Here is a 24061-nt window from a genome sequence, read left to right as displayed (position 1 = left end):
GCTGGGTTCCTTTTGCGGTCGGAGCTGCGCAGCCAATCCAGCACCAGGAGGCGCTTTGAAATCAGGAGTGGGCTCCCGCAGCGCGAGTCCCGCCATCAGCTCCTTTTCCTGCTGGGTTCCTTTTGCGTCCGGAGCCGCGCAGCCAAATCCAGCGCCAGGAGGCACTTTGAAATCAGGAACGGGCTCCCGCAGCGCGTGACCCGCGCGGACGCGCCAGGGCACAGCCCGGGCCAAGGGCGGGCCTGTCCGTGCCCGTCAGGGGCCGGAAGAGGCTGGGCTGGGCCTACCCTCTTGGCTTGTTGTAGGAGTTTTTTGGTGCATTAGGAACTGAGTGCTGCCTTCTCGAAGGAATAGGTAGGGAGGTGTTGGACCTCATTTGGCTTTACAAACTGCAGAATACAATACTATCTATTGTACCATTGGAGAAGTTGCACGTTGAGTAGGGTGATTAGTATTATTGAGGGCAAAATGAATAAAGAAAGAATCCTGAGGAAAAACAAGGGTCTGGCCATGTTGGCACCCTGGATGCCTTTTTAACTAGGGCAGAATCTGTTGTGGCTCATGAAATTGAGCTTACTGAGAGAAGGCTGTCTTTGGATACTTTGATCATGCAAAAATGTTCTTCTTTAGGTCAAGGGACTCTATCCACTGACCGATTGAATTCTGGCCAATTAGTAGACAAACTGAGTTCTGTTATATCTCCAGCAGTGAATCCATCGCCATCTACCAACGCTATAGACGAAGACTGCAATACAACCCAGGAGCAATTAACGGCCATCCAAGTAGAAAATAACCACCCAGATACGAAATCCAAAAAAGGAAAGGGAGGTAGCCCCTTAAAACAAAGAACATTAAAAAGGATCTGTAAGGAGAAAGATACTGGGTGTAAGAAAATGGACACAGGATCTTCATTACAACTAAGATCTACTAGATTCACCAGACAAAATGAAATCACCAATCACTCAGCTTTGGGGAGTGATCATCCTTGTGATTCTGATCTAATGAAAAGACTAGAGTCTATGATGACTGTATTGTTAAATCATATATTATATAAATTGTCCTAAATAGAGGAAAAACTATCTTCTCTTGAGGCCTCTTATCTCTCAACCCAGCCCCTCTCTAATACCATTGTGTTAACTGACGTAGTTAGATCCAATCCCCAACTAGGTATGGTCCCCCCATGATTCCTGATAGGCCAAATGTAATTATTGATAGTATGGAAAGTCGCGCCCAACAACAAACTATGGGGGTTCCTACTGTTTTCCCTGGCTCTGCCCATGATTCTGCCAAAAAGATGAGAGCTAATGTATATAGAACTCACGGTAGGACACAAACGCAGACACAGGCACAAGGTAACTCTGAGAATATTGGTTGTTCAAGGGTACATGGTGAACTACAAATACCCTCTAGCTCTACTGCTATTCACCCACGTACTACCCCATCTATACCTGCAACTTGTTAGAAGGAAAGGCCACAACCATCATGCTTGGGAAGAGGAACTTCTCAGCATCAAGTTGAAATTGGGAAGCCTAAGTCAAGACTAGATCGTCCTCCAGCCGCTTGTCCATATGTTATAGTTCTAGTTAATGTTCCGGAACTCAAACCAAATACATTAGAAAATACGGAGCAGCTAATAAATAAAACTCAGCATTGGCTATCTAATCGTCTAGGTGAAAACTCTAATTTCCACCATAATATCATTATGGCTAGGAGGTTATCTTGGGTAGGAAGAGCTCCCAAAGCTATCACAGGTGACTGCATCGTAGTGAACTTATAGTGGGTGAACTATTATCTGTTTTACCAGACACGTCATCATTTCACTCTTTTCAAATTTTTGTTCTACCTTTGCGTTTCTTTTACAAACCCTATTCTACATCACAGATGTTTACTCCTAGATCACAAGTTACCTGGAGGCCTTCACGTCACTTGTTTAATCAACTTCTTCCCGCCTTAGCCCCTCCGCTTTCTATAACAAATAGATTTGCTGCTTTAGAAGGCCTGTCTGCCTGCGACTGACTGGATTCTCAGATTATGTTTACTAGTGAGGATGGTGTTCTAGATTTACAAAAGGGGTCTCCCTCGCACACGGCTCCCTTTATTATTCCCATAGAGACATTAGCCAGACGTCAAGTCAGCCTAAATTTGTTTCAGAGTCCGTTACCTCGAGGGAATCTTTTTGGTTCTATAACGGCTATGTCTTGGAACATTGCTGGTTACAACCAAAAAAGGTCTAATAATGAATGGCTCCCTCTGTCGACATCTAGTGATATAGTGTGCCTTCAAGAGACCTGGGAAATACATCCAATATATTTGAATGGCTACCGTTCTCTCCGTACCGTCACCTGCTGGTCGGGCTAAGGGTGGCTTGCTGACATTACTCTCCAATGCTTTTCCTTTTAAAGTGAAGTCATTCTTGAATAGGTCACCTTATTACCATATCATTTTAATTGAATATTGTTTGGATGACTGTTGGCTCCTTATTAACTTCTACAATAATAACTTTGGAAGTAACCAAGCAGCAGTGTTGCTCCCTCTGGAAAGAGATGTTATTGACTTACAAGATAAATGCACCAAACCCTGTAATATAATTTGGCTTGGGGATTTCAATATTCACCCATGTGATAAGTTCAATGAGTTACATTGTGCAATACAGGATGATGATGGGGAGTGTGCCCCCCACTTTTCTCATATGGAATATGGTAACACCCTAAACAGATTACTAACGATACATAATCTTGTATTTTTAAATGTTTCCGATGGTTTAACTGGTCAGTTAGTATTTACCTTTTTTAATCATTTTTCCTCTTCTACCCTTGATTATGTTTTGGTCTCTGATTCAATAATAGGCCTTTTTTCTCATTTTAAGACTCAGTGATCACGCTGCAGTAACCTTTTTTATTCAAACTGCAAAGAAAAAGGACTGTGCCTTTAAACTCCGTATAAACCCTGTAATTACAAGAGAAAATTACATTGTTCTAAAGTGGGAAAAAGTGGACACTGGGATATTTCTGGCAATTTAGTGTCCAAACAATATGGGGAGATAATGCTTTGCTTAGATTCTGACCCATATGACAGCATGCTTTCGGATTTTGAGCAATTTTATCTGATGTTAAAAACAACTTAACCCGTGTTATCCGAAGTGGCTGGCGAAAAAAATATAGTTGGTTTGATGACAACTGTGACAAAACTCTAAGGAGTCTACAAATAGCTTTGAAGTCCAAACCTCGCAATCCACTATTGTTCAAAAGTTTGCGCCAAGCCTATAAAAATGCAAGGACCGCTAGACTGAAGTCCTTAAAGGAGGAATGGTGGAAAAACTTGCAGAAGGCTGCTATACTAAAAAGCTTGCAAGGATTCCGGTCTCTGATTAATGCTCCGTTTCTAAAAGATGAGCAGTCTATGACCACAGATACCAATGTTGACCAGGATGAATGGGTGACTCCTTTTGAAGGTCTTTTTGGAGCGGTCGATAAGACAACCCCCCAATCCTTTCCGCAAATTTTACAGAATAACGAGGCTGCTGCTAGTTTTACACCTGTTAAACAAAGCTTGATTTAAATCAGTGTAAACGAGCAAAGGCTCCGGACCAGATGGAGTCCCTATTGATTTCTTCTTAGATAACCAAGATCTATGGGCCCCACTTTTAACATGCGTTTTTAATAAAATTGCCCAAACAAGTGCACCGCCATCGTGGAAAACAACTGTAATCGTCCCCATATAGAAAAAAAGGGATAGGTCGATTCCGAAAAATTATAGACCTATCTCTTTAATAGACTCTACTGCAAAATTAATGGGTCAACTGATTTTAAACAGACTAGAGGATTGGGCCCTAGAAAGGAATATTATCATCCCATGTCAGTTTGGCTTTAGAAAGGGAAAGGCACTGTGGATCAGTGTCTGAACCTGAGCCTAATTATAGTGAAATAGACAGATGCAAAAAAGGTCATCTTCATTTAGCCTTCATGGATCTGTCCGTAGCCTTTGACTGCGTGGCACAGCCTAGGCTGTGGCAGATCATGGAGGCAACGGGGATTGACCAGAACATTATTAATATCATCCGTGACATGTATTCAGGTGCTTCAGCCTGTGTTCGCTATGGGAGGGATGGTGAGTGCACCAGGTCTTTTAAAAATGCAAGAGGTGCGCACTCTACACCAATGGTGTAGAATTTGCACTGTTGGGTTCAACTCCGGATGTCCCTTATATTAACTCAGCACAGGTACCAATTCTACTGTATGCGGACGACGCAGTGCTTTTAGCGCGTACTAGTAATGCACTGGGTCATCTAGTCCTGGAATACACACAGTTTATGAGCAATCTAGGTATGAAAGTTATTTATTCGAAGACTTTTATTTTAGTAGCAGGCACAAAACAACTAAATCAACCGCAAATTACTACTGAAGGGGGAAAATTGGGGGTTGTCGATACTTTTAACTACCTAGGGATTATGTTTGATTCCCAAAACAACTGGCAAAAGATGACTGTTACTAGAGGGACTCAGATGGAAAAAGATATTGGGACCCTAAATAAATCCATTAAAAAATCTGGCTTAAAACCAATAGACTTAATTAAATCAATGTATCAAGCTAAGACTGTATCTGCTGCCACTTATGGGGCAGCTGTTTGGGGAATGAGCGATTGTACGAAACTGCAGATTATTGAAGATAATTAAAAATAAAAGGGTCATTTCACTACCAAAGTCATGTGCCAACTATAAGTGCCACACGGATCTTGTCACTAAGCATTGGAGTCTATTAAAAGGTGTCTCGGGACTTGAGCAAAAACCCATGTTCTCTTTTGATAGAGGTACAAACTTGCAAGACCGCCTAGTTCATGCGTATAGAGAGAACAAAGAGAATACAGTAGACAACATGAGACAACTGACACCTTTAATAGGTCTTCACAGATGCAATATGTGTTTGGCGTGCAATACCACCCAAATGGTTAAAACATGTGTGATTAATGATATTTCGATCATATCAAAGACGTTTTCCAATTGTAACACATCTAATGTTATTTATTGTATCCAGTGTCCATGTGGTTTACATTATATTGGTAAAACAATACAGGCAGTGAAAAACGCATCCTTCAACATCAGTCGCGTATTAGGTGTGGTGTAGATAATGCCCCACTGGTAGACCATTATCAAAGAACCAGACATTCAGAAAAAGATATGCGTTGGTGGGTAATTGAAGTAGTGAGAGTCACAAGGAGACAAAACAATGTAGAGCAAACATTGTCAATAAAAGAAGGCAGATGGATCTGTTGCACCACTGACTTGGTTAATAGAGGCCTCAACTCCGCTTCGGAATGGCATGCGTTAGCATGTATTAAGTGAAATATGTGTCAGAAATTTCCTATGCTATGAATTGTGTGGGCTCACACATATGCCATTAGATAAAGAGAATTGAGGTCCTTCGTATGATTACGAGAGATAACATCAGTCTAAAATAAATAAAACACCGTTGGTACAATCGGTACTTTATTTCCTTTTGGGGATAAATAACGATGAGAGATGCAACAATGTATCAAGCTAAGACTGTATCTGCTGCCACTTATGGGGCAGCTGTTTGGGGAATGAGCGATTGTACGAAACTGCAGATTATTGAAGATAATTAAAAATAAAAGGGTCATTTCACTACCAAAGTCATGTGCCAACTATAAGTGCCACACGGATCTTGTCACTAAGCATTGGAGTCTATTAAAAGGTGTCTCGGGACTTGAGCAAAAACCCATGTTCTCTTTTGATAGAGGTACAAACTTGCAAGACCGCCTAGTTCATGCATATAGAGAGAACAAAGAGAATACAGTAGACAACATGAGACAACTGACACCTTTAATAGGTCTTCACAGATGCAATATGTGTTTGGCGTGCAATACCACCCAAATGGTTAAAACATGTGTGATTAATGATATTTCGATCATATCAAAGACGTTTTCCAATTGTAACACATCTAATGTTATTTATTGTATCCAGTGTCCATGTGGTTTACATTATATTGGTAAAACAATACAGGCAGTGAAAAACGCATCCTTCAACATCAGTCGCGTATTAGGTGTGGTGTAGATAATGCCCCACTGGTAGACCATTATCAAAGAACCAGACATTCAGAAAAAGATATGCGTTGGTGGGTAATTGAAGTAGTGAGAGTCACAAGGAGACAAAACAATGTAGAGCAAACATTGTCAATAAAAGAAGGCAGATGGATCTGTTGCACCACTGACTTGGTTAATAGAGGCCTCAACTCCGCTTCGGAATGGCATGCGTTAGCATGTATTAAGTGAAATATGTGTCAGAAATTTCCTATGCTATGAATTGTGTGGGCTCACACATATGCCATTAGATAAAGAGAATTGAGGTCCTTCGTATGATTACGAGAGATAACATCAGTCTAAAATAAATAAAACACCGTTGGTACAATCGGTACTTTATTTCCTTTTGGGGATAAATAACGATGAGAGATGCAACAATGTATCAAGCTAAGACTGTATCTGCTGCCACTTATGGGGCAGCTGTTTGGGGAATGAGCGATTGTACGAAACTGCAGATTATTGAAGATAATTAAAAATAAAAGGGTCATTTCACTACCAAAGTCATGTGCCAACTATAAGTGCCACACGGATCTTGTCACTAAGCATTGGAGTCTATTAAAAGGTGTCTCGGGACTTGAGCAAAAACCCATGTTCTCTTTTGATAGAGGTACAAACTTGCAAGACCGCCTAGTTCATGCATATAGAGAGAACAAAGAGAATACAGTAGACAACATGAGACAACTGACACCTTTAATAGGTCTTCACAGATGCAATATGTGTTTGGCGTGCAATACCACCCAAATGGTTAAAACATGTGTGATTAATGATATTTCGATCATATCAAAGACGTTTTCCAATTGTAACACATCTAATGTTATTTATTGTATCCAGTGTCCATGTGGTTTACATTATATTGGTAAAACAATACAGGCAGTGAAAAACGCATCCTTCAACATCAGTCGCGTATTAGGTGTGGTGTAGATAATGCCCCACTGGTAGACCATTATCAAAGAACCGGACATTCAGAAAAAGATATGCGTTGGTGGGTAATTGAAGTAGTGAGAGTCACAAGGAGACAAAACAATGTAGAGCAAACATTGTCAATAAAAGAAGGCAGATGGATCTGTTGCACTGACTTGGTTAATAGAGGCCTCAACTCCGCTTCGGAATGGCATGCGTTAGCATGTATTAAGTGAAATATGTGTCAGAAATTTCCTATGCTATGAATTGTGTGGGCTCACACATATGCCATTAGATAAAGAGAATTGAGGTCCTTCGTATGATTACGAGAGATAACATCAGTCTAAAATAAATAAAACACCGTTGGTACAATCGGTACTTTATTTCCTTTTGGGGATAAATAACGATGAGAGATGCAACAAACTGATAATTCATTATGTACTATAGGTCAGTTTAGATAACAGCTTTTCTTAAAAGGATTATATGTTAATAGATGTTAGTGCCAGCCAAGTTGAAGAAAAGACATTAGACTGTTAGGAAAAGTCACGAAAATGCAATGATTCTTAGTATGTTATATGCTTTATGATATCTAGTTGAATGTAAACCATTGTGCACCTTTGTCTGAGCTAATGATTGAAAAGCTGTACATTCTTAAAATCACAAGCTAAGTTTTGTGTAGAATAAAACTCATAATCATAGTTGTGATTTATATGAAACTATTTAGTAATTTTTAAATTGACGGATCATGTATATATAAATAAGCGGCTATACACATGATCTGATTGATGTAAATATATGAGTCATTTGTAAGATTAAAATATGCTTTTGTATCAAAAATGTTGGGTATTAGTAGCGATATAAATGATGTATATTGCATGGATTAATTTAAACATATCATTTATTCACAATAATTTCTTTTTTTTTTAATTTATTTAATTTGAAATGTGGATGTTAATACTATACGATTATTTTGAATGATTTCAGTACTTGTATTTTTAATGTGTTTTTAAGTGGCTATAATCATTGTATAACTCCCGTTTGTATCACATTACAAGATGAGAAAAATAAGACATTCATACTATACACAAGTAACATATACTAATAGTAGTTTAAAATTATTTATATCGTCAAGTATAAAAGTTGAGGATATAATTCATGCCAAATTGCCCCATAACTTAATAAGAATAGACACTCTGTATATAAACAGTATCATACCAATAGGAAAAAGGGTGTTCAAGATAGCCGCCACAGTGAGATCCATTACTAAAGAGATGCATGAGGCTAGTCCTCTTTTGAGCTCCAAACAAAGTATAAATGCTAGCTCAAACCGGCAGTCGGGTTGATACTAATCTGACTGCAGACTGCCGAATTTTCGCTGCGCTACAAAACTTAACAGGTATGACTTAGAAAAGATAGGGCCATTTATACTTAATGCCTGGTATCAATGTAAATTTAATATTGACTCAAATTACATGTAATTTTTTTAGAATAAACTTCTTCAATTGAGAAGTTGCTGGGGACTGGAAATTTAATTACACCGTTCAAAAAGCACCAGAGTTCACTTACCTGTATCTTTTGACGATTATTCACCTTAAACAAAGTAGGTAGGGAGATTAAATGACTAACACATATATGGACAAAGATAAATAAACTCCAATTGATGTATTGTCTTTTTATTAATAGAGCTACAGAACGACGATCGATTTGAGATATATGTATCAATTGTATGCTATAATTCTTGAATCTTTGGAAACACCATTCAGATATTTGTTTCCTTTTTGATTAAGTCACAATTGTTATAACAGAAAGTAAAGGTCCATATTTTAATGAGTAAAATTGACAATACAACTAGGGGCATTTGTAAACAGGTTAAAAAACTGATAGTTATTATGTGTGGCTCTCATGTAACTATTTAGGCAGTCTATAATACCAGATCAGTAAGGATGGCTAAATATCACTCTTATAATGGAACTTATTGAGGATTGCTAAGTATATATTCATGGAGAATCAAGAAATGGGTCTTCCAAGTAATCCGAAATAATGGCAAGGCATTTTAAGATGGTAGTGAGATATGTGTATTCACCATTGCTCTGGCTCCACAACATAACTCTTTTATAAAAGACTTTAGAAATATGCGATGTGGCTGTTTGAATTTGTAGTTGATGAATTATAAGATAAGATGACTTTTAAAAATATATTCTCTTTGCTTCATGTACAAATCAATCTCAAAATAATTTAAATGCAATACCATAATGTTTGGCTCTAGATTAGAAAAGATCCATGAAAATCATGTTTTTTTACAAAATCAGACACATTAGAATCAATGTCTTTGCTCTTGTGGATAGAAATCTCTTTATGAGTTCTAAGGATGTTACAGAATATATGCATCTTGAGATATTCTTAACTTCATTGATGTGAAATTTTGTGAATGGAGAAATGATAATTTTTTTGCACGGGTGTATCAATCATTTTCCGTAAATTATGGAATGTATAGTTTAAATTCACACATGGTAATTATTATTTATTTCATGTTTCACAAGGGTTCAACTGTTGAATTTATGATAGTCCTGAAGATGGTCTCATGGACAAATGCATAGAGACTGAAACGTCGACATTCACACCCTCTTCTGGAAAATAATGTACAATGAGAAGAAGTGTTTACAATAGTGACATTGAAGGATTATACAATTGTATTTATTTTCCTCTTGTTACATTGTATAACTGTGTAGTACCCTTGATAAATTTCAAAAGATAAAACCTTTTTCTATATATACCCGTGTTTTGAATATTTATTGTTTTGTGATTGGTTCATTGGATCTTATTTCCTCACAAGGAACAAAAATATTTCTTAGATAAAATCCATTTGAATAATATCTCTCTGGTGAGTTTATCAATAATTCTTGCAGTTAAAAATATATATCAAAAGCAATAGAACAGAGTATTCCAAATAAATTCCTTGAAGGCGCCTTTTACCCGTTCATTTGATTTGCCCAAGCCCTCAAGGGTAGATTGGGTTTTCCATTATATTCAATTATTTATCACTCGGAACTGAGGGCACCTTATATCACCGATAAAATTGCAATTGCGCCATTCCTAATGTGGCACTCAATATGGCGAAAGGAGACCCTTGCTCTGACAAGAGACATTATAAAGGATGTTTTGAAATTAGATGGGGTAGGTAACATTACCTGGTTAACTTATGTTGAATCGACATTGAAGGCGGCTGGGCTACATCATCTTTTTTTGGATCCTACTATCTGTTGTTCCATATCTAAAACTGACTTAAAAGTGCAATTATTATCTAATCGACAGATAAGAAGGGAGACCAAAAATATTAATTTGTCGACAGTTAAAACATACCTGGCCTCCCCTAACATAAATCTAATGGATCCAACCATAACATATCTATCTTTCGTCACTAATCTGCAACAGGTACATCCTGTGAGGTATAGTTTAAATTATATTCCACTTATGTTGGGCTTCCCCCGTAATGTCTATGTTGCTTCTGACCTTCCTTTCTGTACCTGTAATGAGCGATCTATACAGGAAGATATACACTTTTTGTTCTTTTGCAAATTTTATTCTGTTGAAAGAAAACGATTTATTCTCCCCATTATGCATAAAATGAACTTAAACAGTGTTGTGTAGCCCTCTATTATTTGCAGTTGTTATCTGACCCTTTTATTTGCTTCTCTTTGGCGTCCTTTTTACTATCTGCACTAAAAAAGAGATGTACACTCAGCTAAAAATATATCCCCAAATATGAAATCAACTTATTGTATTGTGTAAATAACTATGAATTTGTAGTTTTTAAATGTAATAGTTTTTAACATTTTTATATATATTTTAACTTTGCTGTAATGCTGTGAAAAGTTTCTTTTAAATGTAGTATAGTTTTTATGCCTACATTGTGTTGGCGAAATAAAGTTATTCTGACTGACTGTACTGTGATTTTTGCACCTAGTCATTGATACTTTTTCCTATTGAAATTATGTGCAGCACTTTATGAAAAGTGTGGATATTTTTTAAGCCATTTGGATTTACTTTACTTATTTATGCCCTGTATGTGCACTGTATTTATGTAATAAGCCACTGGGCTTTAATTATGCATATACATTCTCTCATGATGCAATGTTCATGACAAATATGATTATTTTTGTCTTGATTATTCACATTTTTTGTAAAAAAAAATCACATTGGTCTGTACAATTGATGTTGTTGGAATTACACCAATTGTAGATGTATAACTTATAAGTCAGCCACGAAAGCCAAAGTATGTCTTTTATGTCATTGGTCGCATTCCACCCTTTTTGTTTCCTTTTTAAGGGAGATAGGGCACTGTGTTTTCCTTGTGTGGCCATCAGGAAGCCTGGGTGCGGGAGAACCGCATTGCCAATAAACTTTTGTATAAACTTAAAACTGTGGAGTGAGAGCCTTCCTGTGAATTATACATTTCAGGACTTTAGTTTGTATTTATTACGGGCCTGTATTCATTCATTAGCCCCGCCTGTGCGGACGAGACCACTTTCATTGCAGGACCTTTTTTCTGCATATATATATATATATATATATATATATATATATATATATATATATATATATATATATATATATATATATTCACTGAAAAAAACATAGGTTTCACACATGTTATAGTTAGCGGAAATTTTACTGATAAAAAACCAATGAAATTCCCCCGTTATAGTTAGTGCAGGCAACTATAACTCACGCGACCGCAATCCTCTGCTGATGCTAATACTGTATTTAGACACTTATTTGCCCATGTCTTCTTTCATACATTTTTAGCTATACATATATTACAAATATTTTTTTTTCATAAAGACACATATGTCATCAACAGAAGATTGCGGTCGCGTGAGTTATAGTTGCCTGCACTAACTATAACGGGGGAATTTCATTGGTTTTTTATCAGTAAAATTTCCGCTAACTATAACATGTGTGAAACCTATGGTTTTTTCAGTGAATTTGCAAGGTTTTTTAAATGCTAATTCCTAACTATAACGTGTGTGAAACCTATGGTTTTTTCAGTGAATTTGTACGGTTTTTTAAATGCTAAGTTACTTTACGCCATTCGTGGCGTGCGCGCCCACTTAACGCAGTTCGTTCCGTGCGCCCACTTTACGCAGTTAGTGCCGTGCACGTGCACGCACGGTGGGCACGCGGTGCGCTACGCGCACCGCGTGCCCACGTTACGCTAGATGGGCCATGTACGCACGATGCGCTTCGCGCACCGTGCGCACATGGAGGACATATGATGCACTTCCTTTTGAAAGGTAATATTTTAATTTTTCGTATATGTTATAAGCCATGCACAAATGGTGCCCTTCGGGCACCATTTGCACACGGGGTGGAGAGAGTGTGGATAATTTTTTTTTTTATTATTATTTTTTTAATATTTTAGTTTAACTCATCTTTAATAAGCCATGCACAATTGGTGCACTTCGGGCACCAATTGCACACGGGGTGGGGAGAGTGTGGATAATTTTTTTATTTTTATAATTTTTTACCGTACGCGTACGGTAAGTGTAATCGGCGAAATTAGCGAAAAAATAAAAATTCCGTTTTTGGCCTTGGGGGATCTTTGGGGACTCCCTCAACATTGCTATGTGTGTGGGAGCTGTCTAAACAGCCCCTTTACATGTTTTTGTGCTTTATATTTTAAACATCACTCTCAGTGCGAGAGAGAAAATGGCGGCCGCCGCTTCCTGGTTTCGGCCGATTCGAATGTTTACAAAGATCTAAGAGCCAATCCGAATCACGCTCGCGCACGCCACCATACGCGTACGGTAAGCGTACCGTAAGCGCACCGTAAGCTGGCTCAGATATATATATTGATTTAAAGGCTATTTTCTCAGAATCTACTGAACAGATTTACACCAAACCTACAAAGGGCACTTCCTTGACCTGAGGACTACCTCTCTGCCAAATTTCTAGTAATTCTGTTCAGCCGTTCGGGCTGTAGCCCTGTCTAAAGGTCCTATGGAAAAATGCATGGGAAAAACGCGTTTTGGGACCCCCCTTTTATCTCAGCCCCCGCTTGACAAATCCCCCCGAGACTTTCAGGGTAGGAGCGGAGCGTAGCGCCCCACCTATTTTGAAAAATTCGCGAGGATTCGTCGACCGGCGCCAAAGTTATTCAAAATAGAATGTTGCGGATTTCCTATGGAAACGTGGTCCTAACTATAACTACCTACTGGCGACCGCCAGTAGGTAATATATATATATATATATATATATATATATATATATATATAAAGAAAAGGCTTTATACTTACCTAATGAATACTTAGGGGCAGATTTACTACTTCTGGCGCATCTCTGCTAATCAGCAGGGATGCGCCAGAAGAGTTGCGACGCATCTGCCCACCCGTGCGCCACCACTGATGCGCCGCATTTACAATGAGGCACACCGTGGCGCACGGATGGGCAGATCCGTGTCCCCCCCGCGGAAAGGCAGCGCATTGCTGGAGTTGCATCGCAAGCGCGACGCAGCTCCAGCAAGGCTCGGGGTGCCCCTATCCCTAACATGCTGCGTCAATCCTTACGCCTGCTTAAAGCAGGCGCAGGGTTTTGACGCAGCATGGCCGTAAAAGTGACTGAGTGAAATCTTGGAGATTTCACTCAGCCACTTTTCAGAGGCGTTCCTGCGCCGGAACGCCCCCCCCCCTGTGCAGGAACGCACACATGTGGCGCAAGGCTTTACAACGTGACGCATCTCCCTAGATGTGTCACTTTGTAAATAGCCCGCAGCATGACACTGCATCACAAAAGTGACGCAACGGCGGCGCAAATCTGGCGTAAGGGGCTTGTAAATTTGCCCCTTACTTTTTCATTGTAAAGGCATTCGTGTAAAGACGCAGTCATTGTAAGGGCCGTTTTCTTAAAACATATAAATGCATGTTCACACACCCTTTTTTATATTTCAGTTCTTTAGTGACCTTTACCAAGTACATCACACATTAAACTCATTATGGAAGAAAATGAAAATGAAAACTGTAACAAAGGGAAAACTCTTAGGCCCCGATTTACGAATATTTAATGCCACTTGGGCAACAAGTGAAGTTGCTGCTTTGTGCTGCGTGATAGTGAAAGAGCAGAAGAGCGCTGGCAAAAGTGGTATTACCTCTGGGCCACATTGTCTATCAGCTAAACCGTATGTATTTATACGTCAGTGCGATATTTATTATCCTTTTTTATCGATTCTCATTTTTTCTACTAGTCACTCACAATTCCGGTCTTTCCACTGCTTACTTCAAAGCACGTGTCTGGCCTTTTACTCTCAACAACTTTATGTATATCCACTACTTATTCCTTATTAATTGCTAGTTTCAGAGGCAATCCCTTTCCGGGTGCCTATCTACCTCTATTCTCTATCCTCTAAAGTCTATTTTGACTAAAGTTTCCTTATGGACCTGTATGCAATAAGCTATTTTAGGTTTTTAATTTCACTTTTCAGCAAGTTCATACGCTTATGCTTCGCTAATTCCTCACAACGAATATCACAAAATGAACTCCTGTCTCCACCATCCTGTAACACTGTACATGTTCCAGATTTCTTTATCTCTGTTTTTATACGGTTCCCTTTTAACAACACAGATGATGTTTGTGCCTTTGTTATGCCCCATATTACAAGGGCATAAATAAGAAAACAAAGCCAGATTTCCTCAAACTGTATTAGTCGGTCATTTATTTTACAAGTACATTTCTCAAGTGTGGACATGTATTACATTTCTTCCACTCACTCTATATGCATCTGTGTTGCTGCCTTTTTACCTCTAGCGAAGCGTTCTTCCCTTCGCCACTGCCAGTGCAAAGGAGAGTCGTATCTTAACATGAAAGGCTAATGATTGAAAAACAAAAGTATCATTGTACTAGCGCCATTTTGCATTCATGGACAAGATGGTATCTATTTCAGATTACATCGCCTACCGAGTTTTCCTTCAATAATTTGTCCCAGCTGGGGATTTCATGATGCATGTACTCTGTCACCGTTTCTATTGTCACATCACATGCATCTATAGTCTGGGAACATACATGCCCTCTGCCTGATGAGCAGAGTTAGCACTAGAGGATCATAAAATAATTACATTTCAAGTGGGACTCTCAAACTTTTCTCATGTTTCTCAAATGCTGCTTCCCAGTCCCTGTCTTGGAATTGTTCCTTCAGGCGTGTCTCCCACTAATTGTGTACGGTTGATGAGTTTTCCTGTGAGGAAATTCTGTCCAGGTCCAGACTGGGAACCCAAAGAAGCCCAGGCAAGTTTTGTCAGGTCAGATCCCGTACAGTGCATAGCGAGCGAGAGCAGCAAGCGAGTCTGACCACTACAAAGGAAGGTGGGGGGTTCACTCCCCCCAAAAAATGTTTTAAAAATGGTACATTCTCCAACACATTTTCTGTATATATTCAATTGTATTAGCTTTTAGAGCACGGTATATGATGACCTTACAGTGCACCAGGATATGATAATCTTGTGGGGGCCCTTAAACGGTTACCTCACTATCACCCTCCAACAGTGCCCCTCATCCCTCCATTGTCCCTCGCACATGTATTTCATTTGATTTATAGTGCCTCTCATATAGTATAGGGAATCAGAGCACTTTACATCATGCACACATCCATAGACAATGAATCAAACGTGTGTAAATTAGTGTATATAAAAAGTTGCATAAGACAAAATGTAATACAAGGTGCAGTACTTATATGTCATCCATACTGGTAGGCATTTTTTAAGAGTGCTTGGTCTGTTGAAGCACAAATTCAGGATTCAAAACGTAACCCAGTGGTTGGACTTACAAATAGGAATGTATTGCAACCCAAATAAACCGATTTTAGCAACATTAGGATAGTGAAAAAAAATAACTTTCAAACCTCAACCATGCAATTTGCAGGCAGCTCTTTGGTGGCAGTAAAAAGTACACTGTGCTAGATTAATTACGATTATAAGTTATGAATTATAAATAACTAAAGGATCTCTGTGACAAAAGCAGTAACCCACTGAGCTATGCACATTAAAAACAGCTGTGTGATCTGTATGGTGTAAGTTCTTTGCAGCAGGCATATTAACCATATCAAAACTACCAATAGACATAACTACTATCTCTCTCCAGCATGAAGATAAACCACCAGAAATATAAATCTGGACACTTTTATTGTTGCCTGAAAACTATTAGGAAAACAACAACTATTAATAACAACAACAAAAGCACACAATCCTGATATTGGAACAATTCACGGATTATGACAGCATAATAATACAAATACCTTGGAGTAATCGTGGATGAAGATGGACTATTTGCCGGCTAGAAAAAGGCAATAAAAAAGAAGGGCTTGGCACTGGCAGAAACACCCAAAAATCTTAAAAGGAAGCTGACAGGGCCAACAGTGTCATCCCTCCTCCGGGTGGTGCGAGTCAAGTTATTCCCAACCATAGCATACAGAAGCAAATTACTGAGAGGAAGAGTGATGCCAAAACACTGGACAGGACAATGGTGAAAGCATATAGGATAATCGTCAACCTTCCGAAGTACACATCACCGGCTCAGATCTGGTTGGAGTTTGGCCTACAAAAACAGACCTTGGCCAGGTGAGGGGCGTTGACAAATTGTTGGAATAACCATCAGAAAGACAGTTTACAACACCTTGAACTACCACCCATGGCAGGAGCTGTAATACAGCGACACCTCGGCCGCCAGAGATTACCTCCATGAACTATTGTCAGTAACCGGGCTAACCCAGCTCTGGGACACTCCTATGAACCAATCAGTCTTAAAACAACTGACATAGAAAACAATAAATGAAGACAAGCTGTCATGGCATGCAGAGCACATGCCTGCATGACTCTAAATAACTGCAGAATACTCGCATCCCAAAATACTTTATTACAGGGTATTCTGGAGCCACTAAGGAAACATTCTTAGAATGCCAGCTAGAGTTGCTTCCCTCTCTCCTGCATGTCCCCCCTTGGCAGAGGGAGCTTATATCAAATGTCTGCCGCCTATGTGACAACAGAAAAGAAGACATGCCGCATTTACTATGGTCCTGCAAGGAGTAACTGGGCGAAAGGAAACAGCTGCTTAGAGTCCCCTTCAACCAAAAAGGAATCCGCAGGTGAAGGCAAGCCTGTTCGCTTGCTTTGTGTCTGGGGACTTGCAGCTGAACTGCCGGCTGGTAAAATATCTCATACAGGTGGAAAAGAGAATGCCAACAGAAGGCTACTCGAAACTAAATACCATGATCACCAAGGCCGGATTGGGAACCTACGGCCTGATGATCACCACCAACTCCCATGGAAGTCGCCAGTCAAATCTGTTGTCGAAATTGGGCAGCTGCAGCCTCGATATGAATATGGGTGCAGGAGCTGCACACCTGCACCTGAATTAGCCCAGTCCGTACCCTATTGATCATCTTTAATTAAACTTTAACTCGCTCACTTTGCGCTTTTAATGTACCCCAGTAGCGTGGGTCTTACTAGATATACTAACCTCATTGGTGGGCAGGCCAACCATTTCACCAGTCTGCTTTGCTCTACATTGCTCTTTTACTGTGTGTAAGGAGGCTGTGCATCAGCACTTTAGAACCTACGTACTTTGCACTTTATTGAACTGCTGCATATCGAACTGTTGAACACTAGGCACATGCCACGCTTTCCAACCTTCCACCAGGGAAAGAGGCTTAGACTTTCCCACTTTGCACTTTAATGAATCAGCAGCACTTTTCCTGGTGATGTAGTTTTTATATTGCCACCCAATGTGCCCACAGTCCTTTACCGACCTGGATGCTTTCTTAGCTGATGGCATGAGTTTATATTAAACTTACCTAAACCCATTTCTCAACTGTCGCCACTTTATGCAAACCTATTGGCATCCCTGGTTTCTCATCTCAACTGACACGCTCACATGATCCTCTTAGGATAGGGGCGGTTGAACTCGCTGGAACTCAGCTCACACCTTACCAATCTGTTATACATTTTGGGGGCATATTAACAACAACCCTCGATAATTATTGCACAACGGGCTTAGCGCGTTTTTAATTATCGCCATCTATCGCCGGATTACATCGCCCTATTAGCGTTGTATTAGCAACGCTTTTCTCACATGCGATGTATAATCCGGCGATAGACGGCGATAAGCATCATTAGCATATGTAATCCAGCGATATGGGAACTGCGCTAATGAAATGCTTGGAAATCGGGAGATGTGGACTTAACCTTCCAATCCACCTCCCATTCATAGTATGGTTAAGTCAAATTATTAGCAGGAGTTAAATAGCTGCGAAAAAGGGGGTTTAGCGCTACTTTTGACATCGCCTCGAGGAACCGGTGCAGCGTTGTAAATAGCGCGAAGCTGTGGTAGTGAGGGTTTGTCGTGTAGTATTTCTAAGGTACGCCCACTTTGCATATCATTAGCGATGTCTATCGCTGACGTGCAAAGTGGGGGAAAAAACGGCTGTTATCGCAAGGAAACTCACGCTACTGCATGGTAGCGAGTCCTTAAGTTGTGCCGTAATAAAATCGCCGCTTTTTCGGTGCTATGTGCCATAAAAGCGGCGATACATCTCTTGATAATATGCCCCTTAATTCTTTATTTTTGCTCTGTGATTTATTTTAAGTCTGCTCAGCTGCTACAAATACTTGATGCAACTTGCGTTCTTCTTTTCAATTGATGTGTATTTTAGATTTTATTGCTTGTTGCATTTTATTGCAATGGTTTTCAGTAACTGCAAATGCCCGGTAAGGGCCAGCCAGGCCTTCATTCTATCAGTTCCGCCGGATACTGTACCTCTGTGTTTTTTACATGTATGTATGCAAAGAAGGAAGATGGATTTTGGTAGGGTAATGGATGGGTTTTGCTAATGTGTGCTCTACACAATGTGACAATGGAAGATGTCTATCTATCTGTGTTTGTGATAACTCTTATTCTTGTACTAGTGTGTAAAATGGGTTCTTATTGCCTCTCGAGAGTACATCATCTATATTTTCTATTCCTGCTTTTTTTACTAAAGAGAGCAGCTAAATTATTTCCCTTTTTCTCGTACCTCTCTGTTCCGCCATAGAGGCACTTTAAAGTGTAAAATTCCCCGAATCTTGATCAGTTTTTTTTTTTTTAACTTATTTTTATTGCCATTTTTACATTAGACACATTGTACATCATATAGATCTTTCAGATAGTTATAACAGATTGTACATTCAATAGTGGTACACATCAACTGCATATATCGGTGATACGTCATCGGAGAACTTAACCCACGTACAGACTTGATATGAGGTGTATACCCCGTTGTCTCAGGTTCCAGATATGGCACAGAAACTAGGGTAAAACCAAGGTCTAAACTAGGGGGGGGAGGCATGAACAGGCACAACCAATGACATCGGCGAGGGTTTGTAGCGTTGTAGGGGTAAGGCACCTCTGTGTCTCATGAGTGTCTATCCTATTGGGGGTCGACCTAGAATTATGTTAGCATAACCGATATTGGGGTATGTAATGAGATCGTGTGGGCGGAATGTCGAGAGATTGGTTGGGCGGGGTCTGTGACTGCGCCTGCAGGGCCGACGGTGTGAGTTGGCTGTCTGTTGGATCTGCACCCGGGGATAGCTGCTTGAACTGATACAATAGCATGGCCCATTCCATTGATATGTGGCGTTTGCGGACCCCTCTCACCTCCTCCTCCCGCAACGTCTCCTCCTCTGCCGCCGACGAATCTTGATCAGTTTATGTGCTCTCTACTGTGGATAGCACAGTGTAACCTGGGGGCATATTATCAAGCCAGGCGATAAAATTATCGCCGCTTTAGCGGCAGAAAACTGCCGCTAAAACGGCGATGATGGGCTTGATAATATGCTCTATGGAATTCCAATTGAAGGCCATGTTAGATGTCACAAAACCTGAGCACACCCATTAAGTATACAACAATGTGTTAATAATGATGTGATTCAGTTTCTTGAAGTGTAAGATCAAGTCTTCATTTATTGATTCTTGCTCCAGCCAACACGTGTTTCGTCGCCTGGGAGTGCCCGCGACTTCCTCAGGGCTGGAAAATGAACAAATATACATAATTTGTTTGTCTGTATCATAATCAGTGTCTATATATCTCTCATTCCATATTCACTCATGTACTGAGAGATAGGTGGAGCCCAAGGTGAGGAGCACATCAGTTGAGAGACATATATTACAAGTGGTCTGAAAGTTGCCGCATATGTACATAGATCCTAGACACCCACGTTGCTAACAAAGAGTGACATCAGGGATATGTCCCATAAAGGACAAAATAATATAAGGTGTTGATCACCTAGAAAGTGTATATTGACAATTATCCATGGTGAGACACAAGGACCCAGAACCAAGTCACGAAGACTATATACATGTATTATTGACGAGTGTATCTACCTTACGTTAGACAATTCTCTCCTTTACGTTAAATGGATAGTCGAATATATCTCCAGTGTATCGTTCTGAAATAATAAATATATATAAATATCAAAGTGCATCATGAGCATGGTAACACTAGGGTTCAAGAAACCAAAATAAGTTTCCTAACATATCCAATTATTAATGGGATAGAGCTCCTAATATTCATAGTAGCGATAACCAGTCTGGTAAACTGGATCTGAAATACAGTATCTACATGAACAGCCACGTGCCAAAACCAGAGTTAAATAAACACACAGTATACGAAAACGTCATCTGTACTCACTGCTCAATGCCATATTCCACAAACACATTAAACTCAATCTTTAATCATACTGTGTAAATATAACCGGCAAACCGTCAAAAAATGAGAATAAACCAGACTCACGTGCTCGTATATTGAATAGTAGCCATATCAGGTCAAAAAGTTTTTCACATCCATCGGCAAATGGCCATAAACATCCGACGCTCTAAAAACGGTGTAAATCAAAAATTAGCTTGAAAGTAAAAATTCTGGTCTATGCTATAATCTAAAGATCCAAACAGTAATATAATGCGGGTCGCGTGACTGTATAGTAACTTACCAAAGAGTGCAGTCACACAATATCGGCATGACTCCTAGTTCCAAGTATTCCACGGAGTAGCGTAACCCGGAAGTCTAAGTATTTAAAACCGGTGCCACGTCGACAACGTCAGATTAACTCTGAATACATTAACGCGTCAGCTAAAGCGGCGATAATTTTATCGCCTGTCTTGATAATATGCCCCATAATTTATCAAGACAGGCAATAAAATTATCGCCACTTTAGCGGCAGAAAACTGCCGCTAAAACGGCGATAATGGGCTTGATAATATGCTGTATGGAATTCCAATTGAAGCCCATGTTAGATGTCCTTCACATCTAACATGGGCTTCAATTGGAATTCCATAGAGCATATTATAAATAAGCCTGGGCGAAGCACTACGCTACGCTCGCGTAGTTTGCGAAGTTCGCGCTACTTCGCACTACGCGAACTGCACGTAGCACAGTGCGAACACGCGTAGCGTAGTGTTGCGTAGTGCTGCGGTCATTTTTTGCTTGCTCGCGGTCCTCAATGTCAAGTTGGCGACCGCGAGCAAGCAAAATGACATCCCGGCAAGACTTTTTCCTTGTTCGCGATCAGCAACTTCAAGTTGGCGATCGCGAGCATGGAAAATAAACCTACCGGTGAGATTCCCAACGCGAGGAGGTCAGGTTTCTCATTGCGAGTGGTCGCGTATGCTCGTGACCGCTCGCGATGAGAAACTACCAGTTCGCGTTGAGAAAGCTGAAGCTCGAGTAAAAATCTACTCGAGCAGCAGAAAACTACAGCTCGCACTGTGCAAGATGCCATTTTCAATGATTGCACAGTGCCGGTTGCTTGTCCGCACTGTGCAATCATTGAAAACAACATCTGGCACAGTGCGAACAAGGTACTACGCAGTTCGCAAAGTGCTACGCGTAGCTCGCGTATTGCGAACTTCACTTTGCGTAGCTTCGCGAAGTGCTACTTCGCGAACTACGCCCAGGCCTAATTATAAAGCCCATTATCGCCATTTTAGCGGCAGTTTTTTGCCGCCAAAGCAACGAAAATTTTATCGCCTGTCTTGATAATATGCCCCATAGTACCTGTGAGAGTCGTGTATAGAGAATAGTCAATCCCCTGTCATTTTCAGAATTTATATACACTTGTTGGTGTTTCTCTATGTCTCTTGAGTATATAAACTGTATGTGACAAATCATGAATTAGCAAATCTGATTCTGTATGTGGTAAACATAAACCTCCTGCTCTGGTGAGAGCATGTACCTTCGGGAACTTCAATCTGGGTTTCCTCCCATCCCATACAAATGCTTTAATATTGTTTTCTATGACCTTTAGGAGATCTGTTGGTTTTTTCAAATGTATCATCACATGCATGTAATTGAACCTTGTGGCAATGTACATTTTTATAATTTGAGGTCTCCCCAGAGGGATTTGTTCACATGCCTTGAATTCATTTCAACAGATGATGAATGCAGAAATATTACAAGGACTTTACTTCTGCACTGTGTATTTGTCTAATTCATGTTCTAATTACTGGCTGTTGAGCTCATAATTGTTGTACACCTAAAAAAAACATTAAAAAACTCTATAAAGAATCAGGAATGCCCAGTGAAAGAAAAACCACATTGATTGACCCATTCTTGGAGAAACCAACATTTTACACAGCTAACATGACTATTCAGAGGACACTTTAACATTTTCAGTGTGGTTGAACTGCTGTTAAGAGTGATTTACACATAGATTAATCCTTCATTGAAATCTACAAGCTGGTTTTAGACCTTGAGCAGCATCTACTGAAATTGCTCAAATTCAATTCTACTCTTTATCTTGAGAATGACAACATTATTAGTTGACAATGTAAAAAAGGTTTCATATCCGATTGACCGAAATTGCAATAAAGGTATTATCACTGTCTACTTATCAACTGTAGTCAGAATGTTATAATCTAGAGCTTTGCAGCTGGAAATGTCTCTATAGTGTCTGGACACCTCTATGAATTAGGTGTCAGTTAGGGTTCAAATGTCGTTTTATATTTATTCAAGAGTTTTGGAGCCTGTTGGAAAATTGAAGCTGACATCTAGAAATCTAAAATATATCTTACTGGCTGGAAAACTTTGCATGTTCTTGATTTGCCCACCATTGCATGATGTGATGGAGCAAAACCTCAAGGTTTTCAAACCTTTGTAGCAGGAAAATTATCATGATTGTCTAATGCAGCATGTTGGGCATTGTCAACCCATCTCTTTAGGGTTGGGAATACCACAGAATTCTAGGAGATGTTATTTTTCCCCACTAGAAAGATTAGCCATATTTAGTCAGATGAGCCTGTCAACAATATACAATTTTTTCCTTTCAAAGATTCCTGCATAGAGTGTCCAGTCATAGTCAAGTTGCGGTACTCAAGTTTGGTGGTAATCAAGCTCTGTGTGACTGTTTTCCTGGTGTTCTCCAGTAGACACTAGAAGATCTTTTGCGGTTCTCCACAGATAAGGTTCTTGGCCTCCAACTTGCAGACCTCCTTCCTGCACACAATATTTTGGAAATGACGAGTTGCAACTTCTATGTGTGCTGCACAAAGCAGCACACATAGAAGTTACAAATCGCCATTTAAGATTGTTTGTGTGTAAGAAGGGACACCTTCCAGCACATAAACAATCATTTTTTAAATGACGAGTGCTAGTTCTATGTATACTGCACAAAGCAGCACACATAGAAGTTACAAATCGCCATTTAACATTGTTTGTGTGTAGAAAGTGATACCTTCCTGCACATAGACAATCATTACCCACAACGCACTATGGTGCAAGGGTGCCTGTGTTGGTGCTAGGCAGCTGAAATTAGAGCCAGCGCAGTTGTAAATATGGTATAGCCCTGCGTTTCAGTATTGTCAAGCAGGCTAACGCCGTGCTCCATCACTTCTTTGCACATTTGACCCAGTATGTCAGGCTGCAGGGGGCAAAGCTACACGACCTATACAAATCCCATTAGCTCACCCATGTCATCACATTTAAGTAGTTATTAGTGGCAGTTACAGCACCAGCTATGCCACCCAGCAGATTAAAGTACATTACCTCCTCGTT

The sequence above is a fragment of the Triturus cristatus genome, chromosome 6 (genome assembly GCF_964204655.1).
Source record: "Triturus cristatus chromosome 6, aTriCri1.1, whole genome shotgun sequence".
Taxonomy (NCBI): Eukaryota; Metazoa; Chordata; class Amphibia; order Caudata; family Salamandridae; genus Triturus; species Triturus cristatus.
This window is presented reverse-complemented; position numbering follows the sequence as displayed.